Raw genomic sequence first — 20,751 nt, forward strand, 5'->3', positions numbered from 1 at the left:
TGACCAGCCCCCATCCCCATTTTCAAGAGATTAAGCTGGTCTTCACCTGCTTCCTTCACATGCCAGATAAACTCACAGCAGATCTCTGCTCCCTGACTTTGGAAACGTTGCTAAAGCAGGTTCTAGATAAACTGCCTCCTCAGTTCTCACCCCTTCCTTAGCTCTTGCTCTTTGCCTGTTTCCCCAAAATTCAAGTGCATTTCTTTCTCATCCTCAGGCTGTAGTTTTTTCCCTTATAAAAACCAAGAAGAGTGGGAAATACTGGACTTAATTTTTGCACCTGAAAGCATTAACATAGATTTAGCACCTGCTGTATGACAAGCACTGTTCTAGGTGATTTACGTGAATATTTACATCATGTCACATTACAATATATTACATTACATCGCATCGCATCACATCACATACATTGTATTGCATCATATTATATTGCATTGAACTACATTTACATTACACTGCATTTGGAGGAAAATATCTTGGGAGGAAAGGACAGAAATGGTTGTAGCATTTCTTACCTACTGTGCCCTACATTCACAGGGTGATCTTGGTTAAGCTCTGTAATCTCTCTTTGTATTAACTTTCCCTTCTATAAGATTGAAGGGGCCTCACAGATTGGATGGTGAGATAATTATTAAACTTATTATATTCTTATTATAGTCTAATAGTTTATGACCAGAATTCTAATTTTCTATTTCCAAGTGTCAATGCAATGTCGAAGGGGGTGTCTAATTCTACACACAGACACACACACACAATTTAGCTATGCCTCTCAGGAATCTTCTATTAAAAAGAGAACAAAGCTAAATTAAATATATTGCCGGCCAGGCATGGTGGCTGACACCCGTAATCCCAACAATTTGGGAGGCTGAGGTAGATGGATCACTTGAGCTCAGGAGTACGGACTGTTAGGTTTTGAAGGGAAGGCAAGACTTAAAGAAAGACACACACACACACACACAAGAGGGAAGTTCAACAACAAATGCAGGCTTTATATCCAGCATAAAACCTGGAGAAGTCAGGGACCAGCCTAATGCCAGTGCCTGCTGCTGCTTACAGGCTGGGGCAATTTATAGGTATGGGCAGGAGGGGTCTGGGCAGTATGGCTTGCTGCCTGACAGGAAATTGATAAGATAGTCCCATGATGAGGCAGTTCTGGTCCTTGTTCAGGTGGGATGTCATCATGGTGTTCCTTGGGCCTTTGCCCAGAAGGTCTTTGCCTTCTAGTTTAGTATAGAAAGGAAGAGGGGCATTGATAATTATCTGGCTGCTTCCTGCTAAAGAGGGCACTGCACTCAGGTTTTGGGTCTTGAAGCAGTGGGTGTCCAACTTCAGAGTTGTTTTCCTGGAGGTGCTGATACCCAACTTGGCAGAGAAGAATGGTATCAATGTGTTTCTATATAGCTGCCTGGTCAAGGGAGTTTGGCCTTTGGGAGATAATTGTGGGATATGAAGGTGAGCACACAGGGGCCAATTTTAGTATTATGAGGGAGAAAATTAGGGGCCCTAAGACAGGGGTTACCCAAGGTATACACTTTAGGAGGGATGACCCCTGCCAACAGTGAATGACTTGATGTTGCATTTGTGCAGCCCTGTTATGGAGTTCAGGTGCAGCCTGTGGGTTGCGTTGTGAACAACGCCGGATTCATTAACATAAAAACAGGATTCTTCTTGGAGATATATACATGTGCCCCAAGACAAGAATGTTAGTCCAAACTGCACCATTTTGTAAGCTCCCTGCTATTTTACAGACCTTGGTAAAAGTGAAACATTTCACGGGTTTTTGGGCCGTGAGAAACATCCTGCTAACCACTTGACCACAAGGCCCACAAATGTCCAACTAAAGAAATATCCCTATCATATCTTTCTGGGCAAAGGTCCAAGGAACACCATGATGACATCCTGCCTGAACAAGAACCAGAACCACCTCATCATGGGACCATCTTATCAATATCCTACAGGGCAGCAAGCCATACTGCCCAGACCCCTCCCACCCGTACCTACAAATAACCCCAGCCTGTAAGCAGCAGCAGGCAATGGCATTAGGTTCATCCCTGACTTCCATGGTGTGCATATTTCTTTAACCCTCACCTTCCCTTCAAAAACCAACAGAGATCAGCCTGGGCAATATGGCAAAACACCATCTCTGCAAAAAAAATACAAAAATTCGCTGGGTGTGGTGGCACATGCCTGTGGTTCCATCTACTTGAGAGGCTGAAGTGGTAGGATCGCTTGAGCCTGGCAGGTTGAAGTTGCAGGGAGCCCTGATTATGCCACTGCACTCCAGCCTGAGTGACAGAGTCAGACCCTGTCTCTAATAAATAAATCAATATAAATAAATAAATAAATTAGAAACACATACAGCCCTTTTTTGATTTCTTTAAATGTTTTCTTCCTGTAATTTTTCAGTAATATAACTATATTCTCCATTATTGCTTTTAAAAAATTATTTCCGTCTTTACAAAAGTAATTTGTGCTCATGGCAGACTATTTAAAAAATAAAATTAAGCCAAAGAAAGAAACTTTAAAATTACCTGCAGGGGAAGGAGGCAAGATAGCTAACTAGATGCAGCCAGGAGAAACATCTCTCACAGAGATCTTACCAGATTTTCAGAGGGAAGGCATTAAGAGTGAACAGAGGGAAGACACAAAGGCTGGGCTGAAGCAGGAGGAAGCTGGGAACCCTGCATGAGGCTACCACACACTGGGACTTGTTCCTGGACCCCAACAACTCCTGCAGAAGGGATGAATTGAACAGGCAAGGAGAAACACCCTCTTGCCATGGGCCTCTGGAATCATGACAGAAGACCCCTCAACCACTGTGGACACTTGAGCTGGCAGGGAGAGCTGCTTAGAGAAGTGGTAGGGGCAGAGCACCAGTAGATTTGGTGCAGGAGTGTTTGTGGTAGAGCACAGCCAGGGATGCCCATCTCCCTAGGCTCAACTTGCTCCCATAGGAGACTTTAGCACTGGGGGACATGTCGGTCCTAAATTCTGCAGGGTGGTGTTGCCCATGAGATGGGGCCGGTCTGACTTCAGCACCTTTTGGTCTGCTAGCCTTCCCCAGGGTCCCAGCCTGGCCATGCCTGCTTGCAGTGCAGCCACCAGGTACCTCCTGGGAGCCCACATCATAGCACCTGTGCTGGCAGACCATGCCAGACTGTCAGAGTGCTGCAGCAGAGTAGCCCCCATGGACACACACCAGCCCACCCAGCTCATCCCCTAACTGCAGCCTCCCTGATGTTGTTTTACCTGCACACACTTGCCTACGGCCACCCTTCACATCACTTTGCCAGTAATGTGCGCACAGGCAGACCTCACCCTCCCTTCCCCATCAGCATATGTGTGAGCATGCACCCTGCTGTGCAACTGCTGCTGGTGTGAGTGTACCCTGCCCCTCTTTCCCCTGCAGCGCTGCCCACTGTGATGGCAATGGCATTGTCATCAGAGTGTTGTTGGGCATGGAGCTGCCAGCTCCGCCCCAGCCAGTCCCCAACCCTGCCCCAGCCAGCGCCCTGCCCTTGTGTGAACACTGCCTATGGCACAAAACTAGGCACAAAAAAAAGCAAGCCCATGGCACAAAACTAGGCACAAAAAAAGTGGCAGGCCACTGCCACCCATGTGAATGTGCACAGGGGGCACACACAGCCCTGCATCTACCAGCATCCTGCTCCCATGCTAAAATACCAACACTGGCACAAACATGTATACAGTTGCTGGTGAGGGCCCCCCAACCCGCCTGAGTCATGCTGCCACTGCTGCTTCTATGAACACCTGCATGAAGGCTCACACTCCGGCACCCACTAGCACCCTGCTGTAGCCAACAAATGTGCACCCCACTGCACTGCTGCTGCCACTGTGACTGGCACATGCGACTGAGGATGGATCATGTTTCCACAGCCCTACAAAGCACTTTGGCTGTCACCATGCCTCAGAGAGTTGTGATCAGCGGTCCAGGAGCACCTCAGGCCCTCCAATGTAGCAGGTTCCTAACCTCAAGGAGCCAGAAAACAAGGCCAGGGCCTGACACCAGTGCCCCAGAGTTAGAACACACAGTTTGGGAGTCTGAGCTGAGACTTGGCCCCCTAAAATCTTCCAGAAATGAAGCCAATCTACTGAATCCACCTTATACCACAATCAAACCCCAAAGTCATTAAATATGATAAAAAGGCGGGGGGGGAACAGCAACATCAAAGATTGAAGGAACATCATTCTACAAAGATGAGAAAGAACCAAGACAAGAACTCTAAGAACTAAAAAGCCAGATGGTCTTCTTTCCTCCAAACGATCACACTAGTTCTCCAATAAGGGTTCTTAACCAGCTGAGATAGCTGAAATGACAGAAATGGAATTCAGAATATGGATAGGAACAAAGATCATCGCGATTCAGCAGAACACTGAAACCCAATTTAAGGAAGCTAAGAATCACAATAAAACAATATAGGAGCTGACAGAAAAAATAGCCAGTATAGAAAAGAATGTAACTGAACTGACAGAGCTGAAAAATATACTGAAAGAATTTCGTAATGCAATTGCAAGTATCAATAGCAGAATAGAACAAGCTGAGGAAAGAATCTCAGAGCTTGAAGACTGACTTTCTGAAATAAAACAGACAAGAAGACAGTCAGACAAGAATAGAGAAAAAAGAATAAAAAGGAACAAACAAAACCTCCAAGAAAAATGAGATTAAGTAAACAGACCAAATCTATGACTTACTGGTGTCCCCGAAAGAGATGGGGAGAATGGGAGCAACTTGGAAAACATATTCCAGCACATCATTCATGAGAACTTCCCAACCTAGCTAGAGAGGCCAACATTCAAATTCAGGAAATGCAGAGAACCCCCATAAGACACTTCACAAGACTGTCCCCAAGACACATAATTATCAAATTCTCCAAGGTGCAAATGAAAGAAAAAAATGTTAAAGGCAGCTACACAGAAAGGAAAGGTCATCTACAAAGGGAAGCCCATCAGACTAACAGCGGATCTCTCAGCAGAAACCCTACAAGCCAGAAGAGATTGGAGGCCTATATTCAACATTATTAAAGAAAAGAAATTCCAACCAAGAGTTTCATATCCAGCCAAACTAAGCTTCATAAGTGAAGAAGAAATAAGATCCTTTTCAGACAACTAAATGCTGAGAGAATACATTACCACCAGGCCTGTCTCACAAGAGCTCCTGAAAGAAGCACTAAATATAATAAAGAAAGACAGTTACCAGCCTCTACAAAAATGCAATTAAGTATACAGACCAGTGACAGTATAAAGAAACCACACAAACAATGCTCCCAGTTAAAAGGCACAGAGTGGCAAGCTGGATAAAAAAGCAAGACCCAATGGCATACTGTCTTCAAGGGACTCACATCACATGCAGTAACACACATAGGCTCAAAATAAAGGGATAGAAAAATACCTACCAAGAAAATAGAAAACAGAAAAAAGCAGGGGTTGCAATCCTAATTTCAGACAAAACAAACTTTAAACCAACAAAGACCAAAAAAGACCAAGAAGGGCATTACATAATGATAAAGAGTTCAACAAGAAGATATAACTATCCTAAATATACATGCACCCAACACAGGAGCACTCAGATTTATAAAGCAAGGTCTTAGAGACCTTCAAAGACACTCAGACTCGCATACAACAATAGGGGGAGACTTCAACACCCCACTGACAATATTAGACAGATCATCAAGTCAGAAAATTGAAAAAAAAATTCAGGACCTGAACTTAACACTGGACAAAATGGACCTGATAGACATCTACAGAACTCTCCACCCAAGAACAACAGAATATGCATTCTTCTCACTGCCACATGGCACATACTCCCAAATCAACCACACATTCAGACATAAAACAATCCTCAGCAAATGCAAAAGACTAAATCATACCAACCACTCTGTAGAACCACAGTGAAATAAAAATAGAAATCAAGACTAAAAAAATTTGCCCCAAACCATACAATTACATGGAAATTAAACAATCTGCTCCTGCATGACATTTGGGTAAATAATGAAATACAGGCAGAAATCAGTAAGTTTTTTTAAACTAATGAGAACAAAAACACAACATACCAGAATCTCCAGGACACAGCTAAGGCAGCGTTACAAGGGAAATTTATAGCACTAAGTGCCCACATCAAAAAGTTAGAAAGGTCTCAGATTAACAACCTAACATCACAACAAAAAGAACTAGAGAAGTAAGAGCAAACCAACCCCAAAGCTAGCAGAAGACGAGAAATAACCAAAATCAGAGCTGAAATGCAGAAGAATGAGACATGAAAAACCATTCAAAAGATTAACGGATCCAGGAGCTGGTTTTCTGAAAAAATAATTAAGATAGATAGACTGCTAGCTAGATCAATAAAAAAGAAAAGAGAAAATCCAAATAAACACAATCGGAAACAACAAAGGGAATATTACCACTGACCCCATAGAAATACAAATAACCATCAGAGACTACTGTGAACACCTCTATGCACACAAACTAGAAAATCTAGAAGAAATTTATAAATGCTTGGACACATACACTCCCCAAGACTAAACTAGGAAGAAATTGAATCCCTGCACAGATGAATAATTAGCTCCATTATTGAACCAGTAATAAATAGTCTAACAACCCTCACACACACACAAAAAAAAAATGCCCAGAACCTGATGAATTCACAGTCAAATTCTACCAGATGTACAAAGAAGAGCTGATACCATTCCTAGAGAAATTATTCCAAAAAAATTGAGGAGAAGGGGCTCCTCCCCAGGTCTATGAGGCCAGCATAATCCTGATACCAAAACCTGGAAGAGACACAACAACAACAAAAAACTTCAGGCCAATATCCTTGATGAACAATGATGCAAGAATCCTTAACAAAATACTAACACACTGAACCCAGCAGCACATCAAAAAGTTAATCCACCAAGATCTAGTAGGCTTTAACCCCAGGACGCAAGGTTGGTTCAACATAGCCAAATCAATAAATGTGATTAATTACATAAACAGGACTAAAGACAAAAACCACATGATTATCTCAATAGATTTAGAAAAGCTTCTTATAAGATTCAACATTTCTTTATGTTAAAAATGCTCAACAAACTAGGTATTGAAAGAACATGCCTCAAAATAAGAGCCAACTATGACGAACTCACAGCGAACATCATATTGAATAGGCAAAGGCTGGAAGAATTCCCCTTGAAAACCAGCACAAGACAAAGATGCCCTCTCTCACCACTCCTATTCAACACAGTATTGGAAGTCCTGGCCAGAGCAATCAGGCAAGAGAAAGAAAGAAAAGGCATCCAAATAGGAAGAGGGGAAGTTAAACTATCCCTCTTTACAGATGACATGATTCTATATCTAGAAAACCCCCAAGTCTCAGCCCAAATGCTCCTTAAGCTGATAAACAATTTCAGCAAAGTTCCAGGATACAAAATAAATGTATAAAAATCACTAGCATTCCTATATACCAGCAATGGCCAATCTGAGAGCCAAACCAGGAACACAATTCCATTTGCAATTTCCACAAAAAAACAAAATACCTAGGAACACAGCTAAACAGGGAGGTGAAAGAGCTCTACAATGAGAATTACAAAATACTGCTCAAAGAAATTAGAGATTATACAAACAAATGGGAAAACATTCCATGCTCATGGATAGGAAGAATCAATATCATTAAAACGACCATACTGCCCAAAGCAATTTATAGATTCAATGCTGTTTCTACCAAACTACCAGTGGTATTCTTCACTGAACTAGAAAAAAATATTTTAAAATTTATATGGAACCAACAAAGAGCCCAAATAGCCAAGGCAATCAAAGCAAAAATAACAAAGCCAGACTATACTACAGGGGTACAGTAACCAAAACACCATGGTTCTGGTACAAAAACAGACACATAGACCAATGGAACAGAATAGAGAACCCAGAAATAAGGCTGCACACCTACAACTATCTGATCTTTGACAAAGTTGACGAAAACAAGCAATTCAGAAAGGACTTCCTACTCAATAACAGGTGCTGGGATAACTGACTAGCCATATACAGAAGATGGAAACTAGACTCCTTCCTTATACCAGATACAAAAATCAACTCAAGATGGAATAACAACTTAAATGTAAAACCTAAAACTATAAAAAAACCCTGGAAGACAACATAGGCAATACCATTCTGGACATAGAAGTGAGTGAAGATATCATGACAAAGACACCAAAAGCAATTGCAGCAAAAGCAAAAAATGACAAATGGGATCTAATTAAACTAAAGAGCTTCTATGCAGCAACAGAAACTATCAACAAAGTAAACACACAATCTATAGAATGGGAGAAAATTTTTGCAAACTATGCATCTGACAAAGGTCTAATATCCAGTATCTATAAGGAACTTAAACACATTTACAAGAAAAAAACAAACAACCCAATTAAAAAATGAGCAAAAGACATGAACAGGCATTTTTCAAAAGAAGACATATACATGGCAAACAAGCATATAAAAAGTTCAATATTACTGATCATTAAAGAAATGCAAATCAAAATCACAATGAGATTTCATCTCACACCAGTCAGAATGGCTATTATTAAAAAGTTAATAAGTCGGCCAGGCGTGGTGGCTCACGCCTGTAATCCCAGCACTTTGGGAGGCCAAGGCCAGGTGAATCATAAGGTCAGGAGATCCAGACCATCCAGGCTAACATGGTAAAACCCCATCTCTACTAAAAATACAAAAAAAAATCGCCAGGCATGGTGGCGGGTGCCTATATCCCAGCTACTAGGGAGGTGGAGGCAGGAGAATAGCATGAACTCAGGAAGTGGAGCTTGCAGTGAGCTGAAATAGCACCACTGTACTCCAGCCTGGGTGACAGAGTGAGACTCCATCTCAAAAAAAAAAAAAAAAAAAAAAGTTAATAAATAGCATGCTGACAAGGTTGTGGAGAAAAGGGAATGCTTATACACTATTGGTAGAGTGTAAATTAGTTCAACCATTGTGGAAGCAGTGCGGCAATTCCTCAAAGAGCTAAACACAGAACTACCGTTCAATCTAGCAATCCCAGTACTGGGTATATACCCAAAGGAATGTAAACCATTCTATCACAAAGAAACATGCACACACATGTTCATCATAGCACTATTCACAATAGCAAAGACATGGAATCTACCTAAATGCCCATCAATGACACACTAGATAAAGAAAATGTGGTACAAATACACCATGGAATACTATACAGCTATAAAAAGGAGCATGTCCTTTGCAGGAACATGGATGGAGCTGGAAGCCATTATCCTTAGCAAATTAACACAGGAACAGAAAACAAAATACTGCATGTTTTCACATATAAGTGGGAGCTAAGTGATAAGAACACATGGACACAAAGAGGGGAACAACACACACTGGAGCCTATCTGAGGGTGGAGGCCCTGGGGAGGAGGGAGGTGAGCAAAAAGAAAAGAAAAAAAAAATTACTGGGTTCTAGGCTTAGTATCTAAGTGACAAAATAATCTGTATGACAAACCTCCATGACACGAGTTTACCTATGTAAAATAAAAGTTTAACAAAAAACTTAAGAAGTTACTTGCAAGTCCTCCACCCACAAATGCCTTTATTAACACTTTGGTTTCTGCCCCTCATTATTTTCTCTAGATATATAGATTTATGAGGCAGGCTAATGTGCTGAGATACTAGCTTGAGTTTTATTTGGCCTTGTTGTGAAAATACCTGGGCCTTCCTTTGCTTCAGGATGCCCTAAACTGTGGAGAAACAGAGCTGAACTGCCCAAAGGAAAGTGTGAAGAGGAGAGGCAGGCCAAGTCTGGAGAAAGGCTACTCAAGAGAGTGGAAAGGAAATTGTGGTGAGTGCACCTCACTCCTAAAGAAGGACAGGAACTCTGGTAGGTGAGGTGTGGTTGCCATAGATACTAAAACTCAAAGCCACACAAGGGACATATGTCCATTCCTCAGTCAGTCACTGTGGCCAGGAACAGAGGGTGAGGTAAGAGAATGGCAACTCCTAAGGAAACCACAAGCCTGGAGCCATAGGTGTAGAAGCAGGTCCCCAGAGGAAGCATGGGTCCCACAGTCACAGTCACAACTCTTGAGGTCTAGGCAGCCACTCCCATTTGTAGGTACTACACAGCTTTGTAGTACTTCTTAAAGTACTTCTTGTTCAAGGGATGGAGCAAAAAGAGGATGCAGGACAAGGAGGAAGAAAGGAGAGCCTTGCTTTTGCAGAAGAAACAAGGAGGCAGGGAAGGCTCTAAGCCCAGGCAAGGAGAGATGTTTTCTTAAAAAATCCTCTGTCTGGGGATGCCCTCTCTCACCACTCCGATTCAACATAGTGTTGGAAGTTCTGGCTAGGGCAATCAGGCAAGAGAAAGAAATAAAGGGTATTCAGTTAGGAAAAGAAGAAGTCAAATTGTCCCTGTTTGCAGATGACATGATTGTATATTTAGAAAACCCCACTGTCTCAGCCTAAAATCTCCTTAAGCTGATAAGAAACTTCAGCAAAGTCTCAGGATACAAAATTAATGTGCAAAAATCACAAGCATTCTTATACACCAGTAACAGACAGAGAGCCAAATCATGAATGAACTTCCATTCACAATTGCTTCAAAGAGAATAAAATACCTAGGAATCCCACTTACAAGGGATGTAAAGGACCTCTTCAAGGAGAACTACAAACCACTGCTCAGTGAAATCAAAGAGGACACAAACAAATGGAAGAACATACCATGCTCATGGATAGGAAGAATCAATATCGTGAAAATGGCCATACTGCCCAAGGTAATTTATAGATTCAGTGCCATCCCCATCAAGCTACCAATGACTTTCTTCACAGAATTGGAAAAAACTGCTTTAAAGTTCATATGGAACCAAAAAAGAGCCCGCATTGCCAAGACAATCCTAAGGCAAAAGAACAAAGCTGGAGGCATCATGCTACCTGACCTCAAACTACACTACAAGGCTACAGTAACCAAAACAGCATGGTACTGGTACCAAAACAGAGATATAGAGATATATGGAACGGAACAGAGTCCTCAGAAATAATACCACACATCTACAGCCATCTGATCTTTGACAAACCTGAGAGAAACAAGAAATGGGGAAAGGATTCCCTATTCAATAAATGGTTCTGGGAAAATTGGCTAGTCATAAGTAGAAAGCTGAAACTGGATCCTTTCCTTACTCCTTATATGAAAATTAATTCAAGATGGATTAGAGACTTAAATGTTAGACCTAATACCATAAAAACCCTAGAAGAAAACCTAGGTAATATCATTCAGGACATAGGCATGGGCAAGGACTTCATGTCTAAAACACCAAAAGCAATGGCAACAAAAGCCAAAATTGACAAATGGGATCTAATTAAACTAAAGAGCTTCTGCACAGCAAAAGAAACTACCATCAGAGTGAACAGACAACCTACAGAATGGGAGAAAATTTTTGCAATCGACTCATCTGACAAAGGGCTAATATCCAGAACCTACAAAGAACTCAAACAAATTTACAAGAAAAAAACAACCGCATCAAAAAGTGGGCAAAGGATATGAACAGACATTTCTCAAAAGAAGACATTCATACAGCCAACAGACACACGAAAAAATGCTCATCATCACTGGCCATCAGAGAAATGCAAATCAAAACCACAATGAGATACCATCTCACACCAGGTAGAATGGCAATCATTAAAAAGTCAGGAAACAACAGGTGCTGAAGAGGATGTGGAGAAATAGGAACACTTTTACACTGTTGGTGGGACTGTAAACTGGTTCAACCATTATGGAAAACAGTATGGCGATTCCTCAAGGATCTGGAACTAGAAGTACCATATGACCCAGCCATCCCATTACTAGGTATATACCCAAAGGATTATAAGTCATGCTGCTATAAAGACACATGCACACGTATGTTTATTGCGGCACTATTCACAATAGCAAAGACTTGGAATCAACCCAAATGTCCATCAGTGACAGACTGGATTAAGAAAATGTGGCACATATACACCATGGAATACTATGCAGACATAAAAAAGGATGAATTTATGTCCTTTGTAGGGACATGGATGCAGCTGGAAACCATCATTTTCAGCAAACTATCGCAAGAACAGAAAACCAAACACTGCATGTTCTCACTCATAGGTGGGAACTGAACAATGAGATCACTTGGACTTGGGAAGGGGAACATCACACACCGGGGCCTATCATGGGGAGGGGGGAGGGGGGAGGGATTGCATTGGGAGTGATACCTGATGTAAATGACGAGTTGATGGGTGCTGACGAGTTGATGGGTGCAGCACACCAACATGGCACAAGTATACATATGTAACAAACCTGCATGTTATGCACATGTACCCTAGAACTTAAAGTATAATAATAATAAAAAGAAAAGAAAAGAAAAGAAAAAATCCTCTGAGTGTTCAGCCCCACATCTCTGCTGATCCTACCCCTACAAGCACAAGGAAAAGGGCAGAAGGCAGCAGGAGAAGGATTGATCATTCAGGCTTATATTCAAGTTGGCCTTTTCTTGCGATGTGGTTTTAATCTCACCAGTCACAAGCCTCAGGGTATAGTGGGGCCACCAAGGTCAGAGTTCAAATTCAGCCATGCAACTAAGGCAACTTTCTTGATCTTGGTCCTGTTTTCTCATGTGTAAAACGGATCTAACTCTAAACCACACATTGCACTGAGAATGAAATGAGGCACTATGAAATGAAGTGAGGTTGGTTGAATAATGTTCCCCCCAAATTTGTGTCTACTGAGGACCTCAGAATGTGACTTTATGTGGAAATAGGGTCTATGCAGATGTAGTCTAAATGAGGTCATACTGCATTAGGGTGGGCACTAATCCAACAGATGGTATCCTCATAAGAGGAGAGGAATATAGAGATACACACAGAAAAGAAAGTTATTTGAATATGGAGGCAGAGATTGGAGTGATGCAACTATAAGTCAGGGAGTGCCAAGGACTTGAGGTCATGTGTTACAGAAGCCCTAGGAAATGAGTAAATTTCCTGGCACAGCACTAAGACATGCTGATATTCTTCATTCCGTCCCTTTCCCCTATTCCTAAATGTGCTCCAGGGACACTGGAGAAGCTGGAGCACATTTAAGAATAGTGGAAAGAGAGGGAAATAAAGGGTGCTAAAAACTCTCAAGGGATGTTAAAAAAAAAAAACTCCCAACAAACTACGTATTGAAGGAACATACCTCAAAATAGTAAGAGCCATCTATGATGAACCCATGGCCAACATCTCACTGAAGGGGCAAAAGCTGGAAGCATGCCCCTTGAAAACCGGTACAAGACAAGGCTGCCCTCTCTCACCACTCCTATTCAACATACTATTGGAAGTCCTGGCCAGAGCAATCAGGCAAGAGAAAGAAAGAAAAGGCATCCAAGAGGGAAGAGAGGAAGTCAAACTACCCATGTTTGCAGATAACATAATTTTATATCTAGAAAATCCCATAGTCTCAGCCCAAAAGCTCCTTCAGCTGATAAACTTCAGCAAAGTTTCAGGATCCCATATGAACATACAAAAATCACTAGTATTCCTAAACACCAACCATAGCTAAGCCGAGAGCCAAATCAGAAATGCAATCCCATTCAAGACAAACTGCTAAAAGCAAAACCAAAACTTTCCAAATAGGCCAGGCTTTCGTCAGTTCCTCAGAACTAGTTCTGGTTTGACTCACTCTCATGTTATGGCAAACTTTAAACTGAATGAACAATTTTTCTTCTCTCAGTGAATATATCTTAACACCAAATTCTGAGTGCTTTTTTGTCACCCATCCTCATATGTCCCAGCTAGAAAGAATCCTGGGTTGGGAGCTACTGCATGTTGATGGTTTTGTTTTTCCTTTTGGCTGTTCATTTTGGTGGCTACTATAAGGAAATCTAACGCAAACAGCAACTGTTTTTTGTTGTTTTCTTTTGCATCTTTACCTGTGGAGCTGCGACAAGTCCTCATGTGAGTAACGAGTGGGTTGAGATTCTCTCATACTGTTTATGTTGTGGACCATGATGAGGCTGCCAGGGTGGGGAAAGGGTGGCCTACTTTCTCTCCACACCATTTGAGGCAAGAGACATTCTGCCTCAGAAATTGTGCTGAGGGGCACAAATAAGCTAATGTCCTCCTGCCCCCAGATTTCTCTCACTTGTCCCTATGCATATTATTCTCGTTGCTCACTTTTATAAGGTGAGATATTTTCTGCATCAAATACGTGCACTGTAAAATAATTTAACTATTCTTAAGATTGTCTCTCAGCTTAGAGTTTTCAGAGGCTTAATGGTGAAGAACTTAAAAATCTGTTTTCCTATGACTGACATCTGTCTGTGATTATCCATTTAGCAGACAGTGATCACTCCAGGCTGGTCTTTGTTTACAAGCTATGCCTAAGAGTCAGCTGTTGGTGCGGGGGTGGGGGCGGGGCGAAAAAACAAAAAACCCAAAACTATTATCTTAATAACTTGTAGAGGTAATCATTATTGAACAAAAGCATGATTTGGGGACTATGGAAAGGCTTATTTTTTCCATATAAAATGATCAGAGAAAGGGTAGAAAAATTAAAGAGAACTGCAATAATTGCTACTGATTGCTCAGCACCTGGGTGCACTGAGTAGCAGAACAATGACAATGGGTTCCTGTGGAGGGGATGGAGGTGGAGAGGCTAAGCTTGAGTGAGATTACCGACTAATCAGGACTTTTAACCCTAAAATACTATGGCTCTGAGGGGCAGGGAGTGAGAGACCTAAACTGACAAAATGCAGAGTAAAAATATTCAGTGTGAGCAGTAATGAGACAGTTGTATCAGAGTCAAATACAGAGTTGGCCTGGATGTCCTCCAAGCTCCTTTCCAAGCCTAAGATTCTGTGAGTGGATGAACAATCCTGCTCCTGCTGCTCTTGCCACTGGAACCTGATCTATGTGCCTTCATTACTTGAGCTCTCCCCATCAGCAGCCTCTTTGTTGTCTGCTGCTTCAGGGTGTCTCCTCCCCAGATTTCTCCTGTTTGTGAGCTTTTCCATTGAACTGGAGCTCCTCACAGGCAAGAAGCATACCTTTAAGGTTCTCTGAGTCCCAAGTTGCTAGTGCAGTGCCTGGCAATACACAAAGGTGCTTATTGGGTGCTTGCCGAATTGCTGAATGGATTTATTTGATGGAATGTCAGGAGAATCACTAGAAATGAAATGTTTGTGTAATGGACAGGGGGAAGTTTGAGGCTGATTTGAAAAAGGAGATGGTAGAGATAGTATTATGGGTCATGCTTCAGGTATATTTGCTTTACAATACATTGGACAGCAACCAATAGATTGTTGTGTGTTATTTTAATTCCACATACTAATGTCTAAATGTGTCATATGTCTTAATTGTTGCATACTTGGGTTACTCTGCAAAGGGGCAACTGCAGTATCACCTTCTCATGCCACACCCTGCTCCACTGTAGCTGGGCTTGATAACCTTCAAATCAATCCACAGAAGTCCAGGATAGACAAAGGCATCTGAAAGGTTATCTAGCCCCAGTACCTCTGATGCCTTCCAGCTGTTTCTAACACACCTGTGGGCTGACTTCCAGTTCTTAGTCTTCATGGCTCCCTGTGATGAACTGCCCCTGCTTTGAGGGATTTTCCTGCATTGCCTCAGAAGTACTGCTCTGGGGGAGCTTCTGATACTCTTCTGACCACCTTGTCTCTGCCTTCTTCACTGGTCCTCTGTTCATGCTCTCCAAATTTTGGGACATTCCTGAGTTCAGATCTTTTCTTTATAATCTTTCTTTTTATATTCTCCCCATCAGATGGTTCATTCATTCCTCAATATCAACTAACATTTCCATATTAGAAATAACTTCCTTATATTTAGCCCTAAATTTTGTACCAAACTCTGGATCTATAATTTTTTGGAACACTTATGCCTTGCCCAGACTAAAACCAAACTTACTGTCTTCCCTCTAAAATCAGCTCCCGATCTTCTATTTCTCCCTGCCACCCCTTGCTCCCCCATGGCTCCAATATTGTCTTGGTGGCCTGGCCTTAAAACCACAGTCAATCTTGTTGCTTTTCTCTTTGTCTCTTGTGCATGGCTGATCAGTAGTGAATTGTTTTGTCAATTGTCTTATATATTTCTTCTTTCTCTTCCTTGCTTCCTTTTTCTGACCTGAAGTTAGGGCCTTGTTACCAAACATCTAGATGAATACAGTGACTCCCTAATTGAGTGGCTGTCTGCCAATTCCATCCACCCTCAATTCTATACTAAAAAAAAATTAGATTTAATCTTTTTCAGATACTCCTTTGGTATTGTCACTCTGTTTTTTGAGTGACTGCCACTATCTACCCATTGGCAGCTCTGCCTGGCATTAAGCCCTTGACATTCTCAACCTAAGTGTCCAGCCAAATTACACTGTTCATTGTCCCCTCAACATGCCTGTGCATTTGCACCTCTGAGACTGCTTCTGAGTCAGCTATGCAGTGCCCTTTAGAATAGCTTCAACCCCAAATCCTACCAGTGCTTCAAAGGCCCAGTTCAAATCCTACCCCTCTGGGAAGTCTTCCTTCCTCTAGTCAACTTCTAGGGCTTATGCAATTTTATCACTTGTTTTATATCAGTTTTACTATTTTTCATGTATGAGAGTTTTAACCTTCCAATTATTGTACAATGTCTTTAAGAGCAAGGGCCTTTTCTTAGAGGAAACCCTCTAGGAATTCTCCAATGATGAATTCTTCTATGAATTCTCACAACTTTCTAATATAAAGGCTTATAAAAAGTGGGAACTCATTGTTTATTGCTTAAAAAATTGAGATTTAATTTGAACTTAAGTGCTCCATTAAATTCAGTAGAATAGCATCTTAAGGCTACTGGTAGTCTATCCATGCCACAAATGGTTTAGAGATCAAATAATTACTCATATACCTATGAAAGCAGAGTACTGGCTCTAAGATCCCCCCAAAACTCAAATACCCATTGGGTCTGGCAGGCAACAAAAATAAGTGAATCCATCTAGGTCTAATACAATGGAGAATGGTAGGACCTGGGGCAAACTCTGCATAACTTGCCCAAAGGCATTCAAATTCAGATTATGCTCAGACATTGCTAATTACAATTACTGTCTTAGACACTTGGCTTCAAAACAGTGGTTAGTTCAGGTATTTCAGATCAATTGGGCATGTATTTATCTAGGTCTTTATGGATAACCAGGGCTCTACTAGACACTGGGAGAGGGAAGAGGCAAATGGGATAAGACTGTCAGTATTTAGCAAATAATGAAGTATTTTACAAACATGATCCTTTAGGCTGGTTATTATTACACAAAGGAATGATTTGCTAGGATTCTTGAGATATTTTCACAGAATGTCTATGCCTCACTTATTGCACAGACCAGAGAATTCCATAAAAGTACTGGCTGTGTCTTATTCACCTTTGTATACTAGAGCTTGGCACATAGTAAATACCAGGTAAATGTTCTGAATAAAAGAAAGGATAATGAAAGCTTCAGCACCACAATTATTTGTATTTCATCTATCAATTTGGAATAGATCTCCACAGACAGTAGAAACGGCAAGAAACCAGGCCTACAGCAACCAAGAAGTGAAACTGCTAGAACCTACCATCATTTTTGATCCTTTTGTAAATTTTGCTTGAAAAATATTTCCTCATTTTTCTGTTTACGAACTTATCCCCAGAATTTACAGATGTTTCCTTGATTTCTCTGGAAAGATACAACTTCCTAACGCAATTGAGTAAATTGATACTTTTATGCAGAAATAAGCAGAATAAGCTGGGCAAGGTAGCCCACAACTATAGTCCCAGCTACTTGGGTGGCTGGGGCAGGAGGATCACTTGAAGCCAGAGTTTGCTTGAGGCCAGGAATTTGAGGCTGCAGTGCTCTATGATCACACTTGTAAATAGCCACTACACTCCAGGCTGGGCAATGAGTGAGACCTAGTCTCTAAAGGAAAAAAAAAAAAAGACAAAATAAGATGAAAATTGAGTATGAACTGATAAATACAAAGCAGACAAGAAATATCCTGAGAGGCACAATAGTTCTGCAGACATTTGCTTGGGAATCTCAGGGGAGGATTTTTGAAGGAAGTGGCCCTGAGTGAGTCTTAAAAAATGGGTAGATTTTTACCAGGTGAGATCTTATTGAAGTTAGTGAGAGGAGTGGTCATATAGGAATTCATGGGATTTTTAGACCAAAGATTACCACCCTTATAAGTGATAATGACAATGAATGTGAAGAATGTTTACCACTTGCAAAGTATTTTTTACATACCTTGTCCAAGTTCCCACAAGCATTTCTGTTCACTACCTGTGGTTTGGTCAAGAGACCCAGATATTAGAGAACTTGTTGATTTCTAGTTTCTAACTCCACCCAATACTATTAAGATGAAAATGGACAGCCACATAGGAATAGACATCAAGAAATGTATTTACAAAACAAAAGTGAATTTTAAAAGGGGAGACTAAAGAGGTGGCATGGTTGTTTGAACATGTTCATTTTGTTTCCTGGAGAAAAGTCAGCACAATGCTTATTCAGCTAAAGAAGTGTTGGTGTTACAGCTCTTTCAGTCCACCATTCGGCAGGTCCTGAGTTCTTGTCCCTTGTCCAGAAAAAATGAGGTATGCGGACAACTGGAGGGTGGGCAAGGCAGAGAGGAGTTTCATTGTGTGACAGAACAGCTTTCAGGAACTTTCAGGAGACCCAAAGTGGCAGGTGGTCCCAACGAGTGTTCAGCTCTCAGCAGAGAGGAGACCCACAATGGATAGCTCCTTACCACAGGCAGGTCATTCCAGAGAGTTGAGGAGACCCGAGCCGGACAAGGTGGCTCACACCTGTAATCCCAGCACTTTGAGAGGCCGAGGCAGGTAGATCACAAGGTCAGGAGTTTGAGACCAGGTTGGCCAAGACGGTGAAACCCCGTCTCTACTAAAAATACGAAAAATTAGCCAGGCATAGTTGTGCATGCCTGTTGTCCCAGTTACTCAGGAGACTGAGGCAGGAGAATCACTTGAACCCGGGAGGCGAGGTTGCAGTTAGCTGAGATGACACCACTGCACTCCAGCCTGGGTGAGATAGCAAGACTCCATCAGATGGGGGGTGGGGGGGGCGGGGAGGGAGAGAGAGAAAGAGAGAGAGAGAGGAGACCTGAAGTAAGCAGCTCCTTCCCACAACTGGTAGTCCCAATGTCTGTTCAAGTCTGGCTGAGTCCAGGTTTTTTTGTTTGCTTTGCTTTTTTGAGATGGAGTCTCACTCTGTCACCAGGGCAGGAGTACAGTGGCGCGATCTCAGCTCACTGCAACCACTGCCTCCTGGATTCAAGCAATTCTCCTGCCTCAGCCTCCCAAGTAGCTGGGATGACATGCGCCCGCCACCACACCCAGCTAATTTTTTGTATTTTTAGTAGAGACAGGGTTTCGCCATGTTGGCCAGGGCTAGTCTCAAACTCCTGACTTCGTGATTCGCTGGCCTCGGCTTCCCAAAGTGCTGGGATTATAGGCATGAACCACCGCGCCTGGCCAAGTCCAGGGTTTTTACAGGCTCAGAAGGGAGGAAGCGTGTGCTGATTGGCCCATGGGCAGCCATGGAAGGGCCCAGAAAAAGCACTGTAAGTTCTTACCACAGGCTGTAGACTCCACCCACAATTGGCAACCTGTCCCCTAGGCTTTGGGCCATCCCTGGCTCGAAGGTTGGGTTTCACCAGGGACCTAACCCCTTTCTGCCAAGGAAACTGTCTGCCTCTTGCCATCAACATACTGTCCATGACGCCCAGGCTGTTCGTGCCAAGGGGTGCCTGCAGGCCTGCCCTGAGCCACCCTCAGCCCCTGCTCAGCCTCCCTCTTGTGCTTGTCAGCACTTAACGTCCGGAAGAGGTCGAGGCAGCAGGGGGCTAGTGTGTCAGCACCACCCTGAGCACCCACATGCCTGGCCAGGTTGTGACAGCACCTAGGCTTGTCTACAACTTTGCTTCACCCAGTAGCAGTCGCCAGGATTGGGGAGAGGCCAGGGAGCGGGAGCAGCCACCTTCAAGCTTGTGGGAGCAGGGGACTTCCTGGGCCCCTGAGAATACAGAGATGCCTGGGTCCAGAGCCACAGCTGGGCAGCTGCAGCTGTGCCTGGGAGCATGGGGCTCCCACCCTGCCAACTCAGTAGGGGGTGGGACTCCCACCTGTTCTTGGCTCCCCTAGCCACACCTCCCCTGCTGCAGCTACTCTAAATGGGCAGGTGCTGCCATCACTGTGAGCTATGATTGTGCCACTGACTCCAGCCTGGGCAACAGAGCCTGGGCCTATATGGTATATTAGATGGTAATGACAGATTTGGGGAATAAAAGATAACTGAGGATTGTTGGGAATGCTGGGGTAGGGTTGGAGTGCTCTTGCAATTTTATGTAAGACAGTCTCAGGAGAAAGAACAATGAAAGTGTCCGGGTAGAGGCACATGTACACTGGCAGCAAGGTCCTCCCTTAGGGATTGGATCTGTGGAACAGGCCACACAGGCCTGGAAGCAGGCTTAAGGCCATTCAGACTGGGAATTCCAGTGTTTCAAGGACAGACTGCAATGGATGGTGGTTGGTAGGTCAAAGGCTCCAGATAACACCTCTCAGCCTTGCAAATACCTTACCCTCAGGAAGAAAGATGGGCACAGTGGGGTCCTCTAAAGCATGGGGTCCAAGACAGAGGGCCCTCTTGTCTTGGCTATTGAAAAAACTGGGTTTTACACTGAGTGAAATGTTGAGCCATCAGAAGGTTTTAAGCAGATATGGTTTGACTTTTATTTTT

At 42.7% G+C, this 20,751-nt stretch overlaps 1 protein-coding gene across 1 annotated transcript in view; it reads left to right on the forward strand.

The window, feature by feature from the left end:
• The first annotated feature begins 13,647 nt into the window (after positions 1-13,647).
• The window catches only part of PDCD1LG2 (programmed cell death 1 ligand 2), a 59,708-nt gene continuing 52,604 nt past the window's right edge, over positions 13,648-20,751 (forward strand). The window contains exon 1 of the mRNA XM_007969323.3: positions 13,648-13,943. The gene's annotated coding sequence lies outside the window, so the exon portion shown is untranslated. The remainder of the gene's footprint in view (positions 13,944-20,751) is intronic.

The sequence above is a fragment of the Chlorocebus sabaeus genome, chromosome 12, assembly GCF_047675955.1.
Source record: "Chlorocebus sabaeus isolate Y175 chromosome 12, mChlSab1.0.hap1, whole genome shotgun sequence".
Classification (NCBI taxonomy): Eukaryota; Metazoa; Chordata; class Mammalia; order Primates; family Cercopithecidae; genus Chlorocebus; species Chlorocebus sabaeus.